Consider the following 13,693-nt stretch of genomic DNA (forward strand, 5'->3'; position numbering starts at 1 on the left):
AAAAAATTCTTCTTCTTTTCTGAAGCACTTTTGTGCTTTCATCTAATGTAAAAATTGTAAAATATTTGAATGTGATTAAAGTGTTTTTGCAAAAAGAATTTTATTTAAAAAAAAACCTTCTTTTAGTGGTTTTAACAAACCCATTCAATGTTTTAACTGCTGCAAAAGTAAACTGGAGCAAAAGTGAAGCCCTTGCTGTTGGTGAGTGGCATGGCAACCACCCGGTTCTTCCTCAAAACTTGTGTTGGAGGACTGATGATCTCAAATATCTCGGTGTGTACCTGGGAAATGAGACAACAACCAGGAAGAAACACTTGAAACACTTCAGTATTTTCATCTAAGGAAAAATTGTAAAATGTTTGAATGTGATTAAAGTGTTTTTGCAAAACTGAAAAAAAGAATCATCTTCTTCTAGTGGTGGGTGAGAGTGGGGCGGTGCCCAGCGAGTCGGGTGATGCGATGTGATGGATGAGAATGGTGGGCTGACAGGTGAACAGGGGGAGATTGGAGAGGTAGTGAGTGAAATGGGTGAGAGTATGGAGGTGGTAGGTGAACTGGGTGGGAAAAGTACAATGGGTGAGACTAAGGTGGTGACAAGTGCGGTAGGTGACAATAGGAAGGGGACTGGTGATAAAAATGAGAATGTTGAGACAGGAAACCAGACGGGTACTGAAGATATCACAGACGAGTGTGAGTCTGAATGGATTCCTGCTTCTACCAGGCGGCACGGTAAGCGGAAGAATGGTTTAACTGTTTCTCCGGACGTAAAGCTGGTCGACTTGAGAGCACACCGAGTGTTCCAGACAGTAGTGACAGTGATGAATGTATGTCTGATTGCAGTGACCTATCTCATACTCCAGTCACTGCCAGTCAAAACCACGATTTTTACCCTGAAAAATTTTTTAAATTGTTAACACAAACAAACTAAAGGCATGAAAGGTCTGAATCTGGAACAGTTTTTTCCTGATAAATTAATTTTTTATAATTCGGCAAAACAACTTATTCAAAACAGAGCCACATCAGAACTCAGTGACCAAGAGATATAACGACTCAAAAAGTAAATGAGTAAAGTCTGTAAACAACTGAACTCAAGTTTGATGGGGCTGTCTATATTTAATTACTTTAAGGTTATTTTAACTTTTTCCCCTTGTCATGGATTATTTTAGAGTGGGGACATTAAACGTAAATGGAGCCAGACAAGAAAGGAAAAGGGCGCTGGTTTTTGACACAGCAAGGAGGAAAACTATTGATGTTCTGTTTTTACAAGAAACACACAGCGATGAGAACAATGAGGAGGACTGGATGAAGGAGTGGGAAGGACAGGTGATCCTGAACCATAACACCACATTGAGTGGTGGAGTGGGCTTCCTGTTCTCTAGAACTTTTAACCCAACATCTCTAGAAATCGAGCATGTCATAAAAGGGGAGGTGTCTTTTAGCGAAGGCACATTTTGAACACCGCACCCTGGTTTTTGTGAATATTTATGCTCCAACGGTGCAGAGAGGAAGAGCTTTCTAGAAAAAATACAAACTAGACTGGATTGCTGTGGCTCGGAAGACTTTTTACTCTTGTGTGGGGATTTTAACTGTACTGAGGATGGAATATTAGACTGTAATCATGCAGAGCCTTACCCAGCATCCCAACACACTCTGAAACGGCTAGTCTCTTCTCATGGCCTGGTGGATGTGTGGAGGAGGATGCATCCAGACTGCCAACAGTACACTTGGTCCCACCTGACAGAAGGTAGGGTGTCTTTAGCCAGGCTGGATCGCTTTTACTGTTTTAAAAACCATTTCAATGTTTTTAAAGACTGTAATATAATGCCAGCTGCTTTTACTGATCATTCTCTGGTTTTATGTCGAGTTGTGATGAGACATACAGTATTTTACCTAGGAGTGCATACTGGCATTTTAATTCAAGTTTAGCTTTAGACAGAGGTTTCAGAGAGATCTTCAGTTATTTTTGGAGCACTTTTAGACTTAGAAAAGCTGATTTTACCTCTCTTAGGCAGTGGTAGGACTATGGCAAAACTCCTGTGCCAACAGTATACTCTGAATGTCACACGTGACACCTGCCGGTCTATGAAAGACCCGGAGGCTGAGATTGTGGCGTTAGAGACAAGCGCTTCCACAGGAAATCAGAGGTGTACTGAAATCCTCAAGTCCAAAAGAATGGCTTTAGCCGACCTGTTGGATACTAAAGTACAGGGTGCCCTGGTCCGATCCAGGGTGCAAAACATCACAGAGATGGATGCTCCCTCTAGCTTCTTCTTCGGCCTGGAAAGGAAGCATGGACTGACCAACGTGATCCACTCCCTGCTGTCTGACACAGGACAGGAGCTGACAGAGCCCGGACAGATCAGAAGGCGAGCTGTGAGTTTTTATTCATCTTTGTATGACAGTGAATACCGGGAAAACCAGCCACTGTTAGAGGAGTTCTGTGCAGAGCTACCTCAGGTCTCCACGGAGACAAATTCACAACTTGACCGGCCGCTGGAGTTAGAGGAACTCCACACTGCCCTGCAGAACATGCAGGGACGACGATCTCCGGGTATCGATGGCCTGACGGTTGAATTCTATAAAGCATTCTGGGACATTCTAGCACGTGATATTCTAGAAGTGTTTACTGAAAGTCTAGCCTCAGGCTCTTTGCCACTGTCCTGCCGGAGGGCGGTCGTTGTACTCCTGCCTAAAAAAGGCAATCTGCAGGACATCAAGAACTGGCGCCCTGTGTCACTGCTCTGCACCGATTACAAGATTCTGTCCAAGGCTTTGGCTACCAGGCTGAGGGAAGCTATGGAGCAGGTCATCCACCGGGATCAAACGTATTGTGTGCCCGGCAGGTCCATGGCAGACAATGTCTATCTAATTCGAGATGTTTTGGAGGTGTCCAGATCAATGGGTATAAATGCTGGTCTCATTTCAATAGATCAGGAAAAGGCATTTGACCGTGTCGAGCACAGCTTCCCCTGGAAAACTATGGAGAGGTTTGGGTTCAGTTTATTCAGTTTATTGCCAAGATCAAGGTGTTGTACAGTGACCATGAGAGTATACTGAAGTTTAACGGCAGTTTGTGTGCCCCCTTCAGGGTGCATCGGGGCATCGGGCAGGGCTGTGCTCTGTCTGGGATGCTCTATGCACACTCTCTGGAACCCCTCCACTGTAAAATCCGCAAAAGCATCGACGGTTGTTCTTATCAAAAACCAGAGGGATGTTGATGTTTTGGTGGGTTTGACAAACTCATTCAATGTTTTAACTGCTGCAAAAGTAAAGTGAAACAAAAGTGAAGCCCTTGCTGTTGGTGAGTGGCATGGCAACCTCCCGGTTCTTCCTCAAAACTTGTGTTGGAAGACTGATGGTCTCAAATGTCTTGGTGTGTACCTGGGAAATGAGACAACAACCAGGAAGAACTGGGAGGGCGTCATTGAAAAAATAGAAGGGAAACTTAAAAAATGGAAATGGTTGCTCCCCAGAATGTCGTACAGAGGTCGAGTTTTAGTGATAAACAACCTGGTGGCCTCACAGCTGTGGCACCGCTTGGCCTGTATGGACCCTCAATCAGGGTTTCTAGCCCAAATCCAGACCAAACTTGTTAACTTTTTCTGGGATGGGCTGCATTGGGTGCCTCAAGGAGTGTTGTTTTTATCAAGAGAGGAGGGGGGACAGGGTTTCATCCACCTGGCTAGCAGAACAGCCACGTTCAGATTACAGTTCATTCAGCGGTTTCTGACCGGACCAGTAGATCTGACATGGAGAGAGGTGGCCAGCTGCATATTCAAACGTGTGAGCAACTTGGACCTGGATGCTGCACTGTTTTTAATGGACTCTAAGTTTCTAAAGTTAAATGGTTTTCCTCCGTTTTATCATGGTGTTTTTAAGTCATGGGCCCTATTTAAAAGCAGCCCAGGAAAAAGCTCTGACTCTCTGTTCTGGTTACTGAAGGAACCACTAGTACATGGAGCCAGGTTGGATGTCTGCAGTGGAGCCACACCTGGGCTGTCTGCAGCGCTTTGCAGAACCAGGACCGTGACCCTCCAGCAACTGGTAGACAACGCCGGGCCTGCGTTGGCAGATGCCCAGGCTGTGAGCTCCCTGCTGAACACCCAGTCCACCAGGGTGGCTCAGAGGGTGCTACAACTGTGGAGGCAAAGACTCTCTGGGAAGAAGAGAAACCTCCTCCTGGACAATAGTACAGGAACTGTGCCGGACAGCAAAGATCCTTTCCCTGAGGTACACATCAGTCCCCTGTTTGGAGAACTGGAGGGTCCTCTCCTCTGAATGTGATTGAAGTTTTTCTGCAAAAAATCTTCTTCTTCTTCTGAAGCACTTTAGTGCTTTCATCTAATGTAAAATTGTAAAATGTTTGAATGTGATTTAAGTGTTTTTGCAAAAAAAAAAAAAATCTTCTTGAGGATTTTACATGGTGCCATCTAATGCTTTTATCTCTGTTTTTACCCCTGTGGTGTCCAGCCAGTGTCCCTTCTGTCTCCTTCGTGAAACAGTCTTTCATACTTTCAGTGAGTGTGGGAGACTTGCAGTGCTCTTCACTCTTCTAACGAATGTTTTTAATTTGTTCAGTGAAAATTTTAGTATCAGGAAATTCATCTACGGTGCTGGGTACAATAAATCGAATCAGAGAAAGTGACAGCTTTTAAATTTTATTTCTGGAGAGGCAAAACTCGCAATTTATGTGACCAGGAAGAGGAGAACTGAAAACAATACTGTTCAAGAAGCAGCTACTGTTTTTTGCTGTAACATCAGATGTTGCTTAAAACTAGAATTTGGTTTCTATAAAATGTCAAAAGACCTGAATAACTTTAGGAACATCTGGTGTTACAAAAATGTCCTATGCACTTTAGTTGATGACCACCTAACTTTTGCAAACTTCCTGTTATAATGCACTAATTTTTATATTGTATTTCCTTTTGTTTATTGGTGTTTAGTGTTTTTGAGTGTTTAGTGTTTTTGAAGTTTTATCTAATAAATAATTGTAAAATGTTCTAAATGTTCTGAATGTGATTGAAGTTTTTTTGCAAAAAATCTTCTTCTTCTGAAGCACTTCAGCGCTTTCATCTAATGTAAAATTGTAAAATGTTTGAATGTGATTAAAGTGTTTTTGCAAAAATCTAAAAAAAAAAAAAAACTTCTTCGTGTGGGAGGAGTGAAAGAAGTGAGTGGAAACTGCCGAGTGTGTTTCAGCACTATTTTACGATCTTTGCTTTTTTTCTTAATGTTTGTATACTTTGTATATTTTTAGTTGGGTTTGTCCTATGTTAAGTGTTGTCTGTTGTCAGTTTTTTGTGTGTTTTGTATGTTTTTTTGCCAGCCAGAAAGTGTTTTGTCTGCATGTACTGTAATGACTACCAGTAGAAGCAGCCACTGTTGGAGGGGTTCTGTACAGAGCTACCTGAAATCGCTGCGGAGATTAACTCACAGCTCGACCAGCCACTAGAGTTGGAGGAACTCCACACCGCCCTGCAGAGCAAGCAGGGATGGCGGGCTCCTGGCATTGATGGTCTGACGGTGGAATTCTATAAAGCCTTCTGGGACATTCTAGCATGTGATTTTCTAGAAGTGTTCAATGAAAGTCTGGCCTCGGGCTCTTTGCCACTGTCCTGCCGGAGGGCTATCGTCACCCTCCTGCCTAAAAAATTCAATCTCAGGACATTAAGAACTGGCGCCCTGTGTCACTGCTCTGCACGGATTATAAGGTTCTGTCCAAGGCTTTAGCTATGAGGCTGAGGGAAGCTATGGAGCAGGATCAGACTTACTGAGTGCCCGGCAGGTCCATGGTAGACAATGTCTACCTGATTCGAGATGTTTTGGAGGGTTCCCGATCATTGGGTATAAATGCGGAGTATGTATGGAGTGCTAGTGCTAATGCTTTTATCTCTGTTTTTAACCCTGCTGTGTCAAACCAGTGTCCCTTCTGTCCCCTTCATGAGACAGTCTTTCATGTTTTTAGTGAGTGTAAGAGACTTGATGTGCTCTTCACTCTTTTAACAAATGTTTTTATTTTGTTCAGTGAAAGTTTTAACATAAGAAATTTCATTTATGGTGCTGGGTACAACAAAGCAAATTAAAAAAAGTGGGGGCTTTTAAATTTCATTTCTGGTGAAGCTAAACTGGGAATTTACGTGACCAGAAAGAAGAAAATTGAAAACAATATAGTTCAAGAAGCAGCCGCAGTTTTTTTGTTGCAACATCAGATATCGTTTAAGACTAGAGTTTGGTTTTTACAAAATGACAAAAGACCTACACAGCTTTAGAAACATTTGGTGCCACAAAAATATCTTATGCACTTTAGTTGATGATCAACTTACATTTGTAAATTTCCTGATGTAATGCACTGATTTTTAAATTGCATTTATTTTATTTTTTTTGTTCTTTGAGCACTTTCATATTATGTAAAATTGTAAAATAATTGAATGTAGTTAGTGTTTTTGTAAAGAAGTCTTCTGTTTGTAAAGAAGTTTTTGTAAAGAAGTCTTCTCCTTCGATTTGAACTATTTCAGAGCTGTGAAAGATTTAGACACTTTTACGAACCTGTGGTGTGTCAAAGGTGTCTTATGTTCCGTGTTGAGTGAGGAACTTGTGTTCAGTCAGTGGCTGGTTTAATTTGCGTATATTTTTCTTATGTTCCTACATTTCATATTACAGTACTTGTTTTTGAAATGTGAGTTCCTGTTTGCATGAATCTCTTGGATTTCGATTTCATGAAAACACATGATTTTAAAAATCAACCAATCTTCTTTTGCATGATGATGGTGAGTTGAGTAAAGGAACTGCAGCTCAATTCAGCATGGTGTGCCAAATATAACACAGTTTTAGATGTAAGTCGTATTAAATCCGACTGTGGACTGTGACTGGCCCTCGGACTGGACCTTGGACATGCCTGTCCTACGTGTTCTGCAGCCTTGTCAACTAATGACTTGAGCCCAAAGTCCAAGATCACATAACTACAAGATTTCAGGAAGTGACTCTAAGGAGCACGTGGAAACTGTGAGTAAGGTACAGAAATACCGCCGGATCCTGTGTAGCTTCCTCTGTCTTGTGTTTTCACTCTCACTTCTTTCTTTCTATCTCGTTCTTTACTTGTCCATCCCTGCTTCCTCTCTCTGTGTCATTGTTTAATTACTTTCACAAAAGAAGCACAATGGGAGTGTGAATATTTTTCTTCTCCTTTCAAGAGAAATACATTTATTTTGCACTGTAATGCTTTAACTTTGCACACACATTTGAATGAATGTGCATGTATTTAGGTGTGTGTTTCAGACATGGAGATCAGCTTTGTGGTTCTACTAGCCTGTGTGACACCAGTCTCTGGTACAGCTCAGGTAACACCTGTCCACCTGTTATTCTATTAATCACTGTTAGTAAAAGGTTCTTGTCCCTTCCTTCTAAATTCATAAATACAGTAGCACATAGACATACAAAATAACACACAAACATAGCAACATGTACAAACTTAAAATCAATTTGTAAAAAAAATTATAAAACGTAAAAAAACCAAAGGAATAATTAACATGAAGCTGTAGAGTACTGTTGGAATTATCTTTAGCCATTTAACTGTTCTTCTCTATCTGAGGCAGGGAGAAGTTAACACATACTGTATACAGCCTTAGGATAATCTTTACATTTATACAACCTACTAATACCTAATATTCAAAGTATATTGACTATTCTGTAGATATTATATACACATAATTCCTACGAGTGTCTTCCAGGCAGGCGTCATTGAAAGCCTCCTGCTGGCTACCCACCAGCGCCCATGGCTTTGGGGGGTCTACGTTTTTACTGTTGGACTTCCTGTCGTTCTCTTCATCAGCTTCATGTGGCCTGACAAGGTAAAGTATAAGTCACACCATGTATTCAGCATCATTTCTGCTGCACGAAGTTAGTTTTTTATTTATTTTATATGCTATGACATTACGTTACAGCATGAATGGAACATATGAAAATATAAACTAATTGTATAAAACTAGTTGTATAAAATCATAAAAAACACAATACTCATATATATATATAAAATAAAGAACTCTTTATCACTCAGTTGATTAAAAATTACAGGCTAAATCTGTTCTTTTTAGAGATTGATGTATATACTGTATATTGATATGGTACATATACATGTATGAATGTACAGTGTACTGCACATGCAAACATTTCCATATCTGGAAGAATTTAAGGACATTAGGCTGTTACTCAATGCCTGGTAATTAAAGGTGCATTTCTTTTCTTTTAAAAAAAAAAGAAAATACTTTTATTTCTGTACACTGTCCTTCTTGGTGGATGGAAAAAAGACATAAAACTCAAACATTGCAGACACAAATATGGTGGGGAAAGTAAACATACAAGTACAAATACAAATATGTCTGAATAGCAGGGACAGATCAGAACACACAGACATGATCTACCATAATTTCTCAACAATCTCTCAGCAGCAAAGCTGACCAGTGTGTTTAGATCTTTATTTGAAAAAATTAATCATGTTTCTCCAGCAAACGTCACTCCAGATCTGAGAGTTGGTGGAGATGGAAGTTTTTTAACCTTTCATCCATATGTCCTCAGTTATTACAATGTACACCTCCTTCCCTCACCGCTGTTTTATGTAGATTGTAGGGTCCTTATTTAGTGATGTGATGGAGTGAACTCTTTTGTTCTTACTAAATCCTAATCATCAATAAATCTAAATGTTAATCGGTATCACTATTGAGCCTGGAACTTTTACCATCCATCCATCTTCATCTGCTCATCCAGAGTCGGGTCGCAGGGCAGCAGCTTCAACAGAGAACCCCAAATTTCCCTTTCCCCGGCCACATCAACCATCCCCTACTGGGGGATCCCCAGGCATCCCCAGGCCAGAGTTTAGATACAATCCCTCCAATGAGTCCCTCCTGAGTCTGCCCCGAGATCTCCTCCCAGCTATATTTGCCAGGAACTCCTCCATAGGGAGGCCCCTTGGAGGCATCTGTACCAGATGCCCAAACCACCTCAACTGACTCCTTTTCATGCAAAGGAGCAGCGGCTGTACTCTGAGCATCTAGTGAACAGAAGTGTTTCTCACCCTAACTCTAAGGGAGACACCAGCTATCTGCCTGAGAAAGCCCAATCTCATTCTTTCAGTCACGACACATCGCTCATGACCATAGGTGAGGGTAGGAATGAAGATTGAATGGTAGATGGAGAGCTTTGTCTCAGCTTAGCTCCCTCTTTGTTGCAACAGTGCTGTAAAGCGACTGCAATACTGCTCCTGCTGCCTGAAATCTCTGTCCAATCTCATGTGCCATTGTTCCTTCACTCATGAACAAGACCCCAAGACTCCTCCACTGAGGCAGGACCTCAGTCCCCATTTGGAGAAGGCAGTCCACCGGCTTCCTGCTAAGGACCATGGCCTCAGATTTGGAGGTGCTGATCCTCAATCCCAGCTAGCTTGTGTTGCCAAATTGAATTAAATCTGCCCAGGACCTTCAGAATCTAGAATGCAGGTCTCTCCCCTCTGTGAATGAACAGGAACATACAGTATAGTTGGCAGACAGATGCGATAGCCAATCATATCACGAGTTGGCATTCTAGGACCTGTTAGCTAGCCCACGTTGTACTGACATGTACGTGTCCTGTGATTGGATGCTCACTCTGAGAAGGCGACGCTATGCAGACGCTATGCAGATTTGAAAAAAAGCTCTGGTGAGACGAGAGTCCGATCCCTGAACAACCTAATCTAGCTAACCTGTTCTAGCTAAAAGTTTTCATATTTATTGTCCTTGCAATTCAATTTCATTTATATCAAATCAATTATAACGAAACAAAATGACAAATATACTAAAATTGAAAAAAAAAAATCTTGCTTTTCTGCAATGTACAGTATGTAAATAATGTGGGGCACTTAGGCAGATGTGTATTTGTAGTGAAGATACACAGAGACTTGTGTCCCTGCTGGAAAAGAGCCTGTTTTATATATGATACAGGTGATGCAGCATCTAGTAGTGTGTCAGTGTATGTCTGTATTTCATTTCTCTATCTGTAGTGTCATAAATGATGGTCATTTGAGTCGGTTTTGTTCTGTGATGTAATTGTGTGACGTCTATAAAAGGTCTGGCCGCGGGGTTTTTCTGTGCCAGTGACAATGAAAGGAGTGGGGCTGACGCCAGGTTTTGTCCCATTTGAGAGAAGTTATAAACACCTCAGTTCTGAACACTACATTGTAGTATTTTGGGATGCATTTATTCATGTTTGACTAAGGAGAACAACACTGAAGGCCTAGGTGTGAAATTCACGGCCCATCACTGGCATAAAGCAATGATAGAAATCCTCAGCCTACCAACTGTAAACCCTACACGTAGTTGTGGATCTTTTACCTTATGATTTTAGTTATTAGTTATTTAGTTATTTAGTTAGTTATTTTACCTTTAAAATCATCCCAAAACTTTAAGTACCTGTAAAAGTCATGCCCCCCAAGGGTGCATATCTGACAAAGCATATCAAAGCTTTCTTTAACCATCTTGCAAATGGAAAATGGATACTTCTTGACAATAACCATCAGTGGTTTTGCCAGATATGAGTTACACTTGCCATATTGTTGCCTGAATCAAATGCCTGAACCAAATGCCTGAATCTTTTCAACCGTTTGATAAAAAATACATATTTTTTAGTTGAAGGAATGATATCAGCTCAGTGTGCCAAAAACACAGCAACCAATTGAAATGATTTCAAGTGTGACAGAAAGCATGTATGAGTGAGGAGAGAGGCAAAGGATGGGGTGTTTTGTCTTGAGTTCAATTTTAACAGCAAGGATGATGTCAGGCTTCTGTGTGGGTCAGATGAGCTAGACAGATGTGTGGAGGGTTGAATGACCTCAGACAACAGAAGTCAACTGGGTTTCAGCATACAAGTGTGTGTGTGTGTGTGTGTGTGTGTGTGTGTGTGTGTGTGTGTGTGTGTGTGTGTGTGTGTGTGTGTGTGTGTGTGTGTGTGTGTGTGTGTGTGTGTGTGTGTGTGTGTGTGTGTGTGTGTGTGTGTGTGTTTGCTTGTAGAGGTTTGGACCCCCGGATCAACAATACTACTACAAGAAGTCTGATGATGCTCAACCAGATGACCCAGAGGTCTCCAAGAGGACACAGCCAGCAGATAGCAAAGGTAATGTGGTACCCAAACAGGGAGTGATGTCATATTGTTTATCATATCATTCTGTTTATCATTACTTCACAAGTACAGCTCTCCTCTCCTCTCCTCTCCTCTCCTCTCCTCTCCTCTTCTCTTCTCTTTTAGAAAAAAAAAATTCTTCTTCTGAGGCACTTTAGTGCTTCATCTAATGTAAAATTGCAAAATGTTGGAATGTGATTAAAGTGTTTTTGCAAAAAAAAAAAAAAATCTCTCCTCTCCTCTATTCCCTTTTCTTCTCTACTTCATCCAGCTTTTCTAGGGAAGGCAGGAAGAGTAACAAGGAGGAAAGAAACTCAAGTTAACCAGAGGAAGTCTGACTTGGAGATGAAGGTCGGCCGATAACGTCAGGAGGTAGAAGCACCTTTGAAGGGTTTTTCAAAAAGAGACTGAGAGTTGCTGAAATTGAGGTTGAAGATGTGTGATGGAACAGACAGCAATGATGGACTATTTAGAATGTATAAAAACAGTGATGTCTAGTGAAAGAAGTTGCATTTCTTCTCCTTACTCTGGTGCTTTTTAATTAATGTTTTCAGTTGTATCAGAGACCATAGCATTTTCACTTGTCTGGACAAATGGGTTGAGATGTCTCTTACAACCTTTTTAGAAGGTGATGATTTTAAAAAAAAAGTTATTCCAACATCGCTTTGAAATATGAGAATATCAGTGCCTACTAAATCCATTAAATCCACTTGATACTAATGTCCTTAAAGTGTGTCATAAAACTGATTGGGTATGGTTGTGTGTGTTTGTCTGTAGGATCACTAATCAAGTACCACAAGTACCTCCAACATGCAGGAAGATGACGATGACGTCTATGAGCTGTCAGACTGATGCCTTCTTTAAAATACACTTTGAATACATGTGTATGAGTCCTAGATTATATTTGTACTTAAAGATAAAGAATAGTTTGTTTTTCATTCATTGTAACCTAACTAAATAGCAGTATTAATGTTCAAATTATTGTTCAAATGTTTTGATATTAAGTAATTAATTAAAGTAATTAAATGCAGTATTTTTTATCTAAATATTAATTAAATTTTTTTAAGAGTCATTATCATTACTTTTTAACCTCTAAATGCCTTCAAAACCTCACAAATTAAATCTATTTTAAGGTACCTAGCTGCTGTCAGTTGCCACATTAAAAAAAGGTTCAAAATATCTTCCACTACAAATTCCAAATACAATGAATCTACCAGCAGCTTTCAGAACACAGGAATAAATTTATGAACACATTGATATCAATTAAAAAAAAGTTACCAATAGCTGCCAAGAAAATCTAATGCTGCATCGAGCAAATAAAGCTAAAGCTAGATAGCATGTCACAGTTAAACTAGCCAGGAAGTTAGCAGACACCATTAGCCACATAACTTCCTGTCTGAAGGTTCTTGAGGACAGGTGAGGTCAGATGCTGAAAGCATCGTAGTTGTTCACGCAGAGGTTTACGGCTTCTTTGTTGTGTTAGACAAAGAAGCTGTAAACTCTTTTTTGAAGTGAAATCGTGTTTGAATGTCAGTGACAGAAACATGTTCCTGTCTTTGCTCTTTGCCAGCTTCTGTTATCTCTGTGGGAAGTGTAGCCTCGTCCATCCAGCCATCCATCACCATCCATGGAGATCACAATGAACTTCCATAAATGGGGCGGCAGCAGCTCAGTCCACTAAGTCTTGGGCTGGGGACCAGAGGGTACCCTTCAAGACCTGTGTCGGGGAAAAAGTTCTGTGTGAACTGGCAGTGGGAGGTGCCAATTCACCTCCCACTGCCCATCACTTGCATGCCTTTTTATCTGCCTATCACTTGCATGCCTACAGGCTCTGTGTGTGTTTGTTACGGGCCTGTACCCACATACATACATATATGCATATATGCATGTGTGCACTAACTACCAGTGTGTGCTAGAGTGGACTACGAAATTCCCTACAGGCATTAATAGTTTTTAATTTTACATTTACACAAAGCCAAGTTTGAAGTTTGAAAAGGCCTCTAAGCCAGTTTGTGTACAACAAAACACAAGTAAAATAAGGAAGAGTGTGATGTCACCTGAGCCATTTATCGACCTCGAACAGCTCCTCCCAAAGCCTGTTTTGATAAAGTTCTCTTTTGACAAATCAGACCCAACAGTTTCATTCACAAAATAATTAATGGTCAATGAAACAGAAAAGGTTTCAACTTTGAAGACAATTTAAACAACAAGCATATAAATGATTTTTCACTCCCATTTCTCAATCAAGATATATTTATCTTGTGTCACGACGGGTAGGGTTTAGACCCAAATGCAGAACGCTTGTAGAGAAGCTTTCAATCATATTTTAATCAATTACAGATGTTGAGATGAGGGACAGGTGTGGAGACAATATTCCAGCCAAAAGTTCGGCCTCTCCTCCTGCCACACCCCAGCATAGCAGAGCAGCAACACCGAACCGTGACATCTTGTATATTTTCTGGAGGTCAGTCCATGGTCAATCGGTTTCACATCTATACTGTCGCACATGCGCACAGCAATCCACGTGACAGACTTTATTTCTTACAAACTG

The 13,693-nt window shown here is 40.8% G+C and overlaps 1 long non-coding RNA gene across 1 annotated transcript; it reads left to right on the forward strand.

Moving 5' to 3' along the window:
* The first annotated feature begins 6,902 nt into the window (after positions 1-6,902).
* Positions 6,903-11,997, forward strand: LOC137603164 (uncharacterized). The gene is made up of 6 exons (XR_011037234.1): positions 6,903-7,011; positions 7,263-7,337; positions 7,728-7,847; positions 11,034-11,136; positions 11,414-11,514; positions 11,920-11,997. It is a non-coding gene; the product is annotated as an uncharacterized lncRNA (long non-coding RNA).
* The last annotated feature ends 1,696 nt before the right edge of the window (positions 11,998-13,693 follow it).

The sequence above is a fragment of the Antennarius striatus genome, chromosome 10, assembly GCF_040054535.1.
Source record: "Antennarius striatus isolate MH-2024 chromosome 10, ASM4005453v1, whole genome shotgun sequence".
Lineage (NCBI taxonomy): Eukaryota > Metazoa > Chordata > Actinopteri > Lophiiformes > Antennariidae > Antennarius > Antennarius striatus.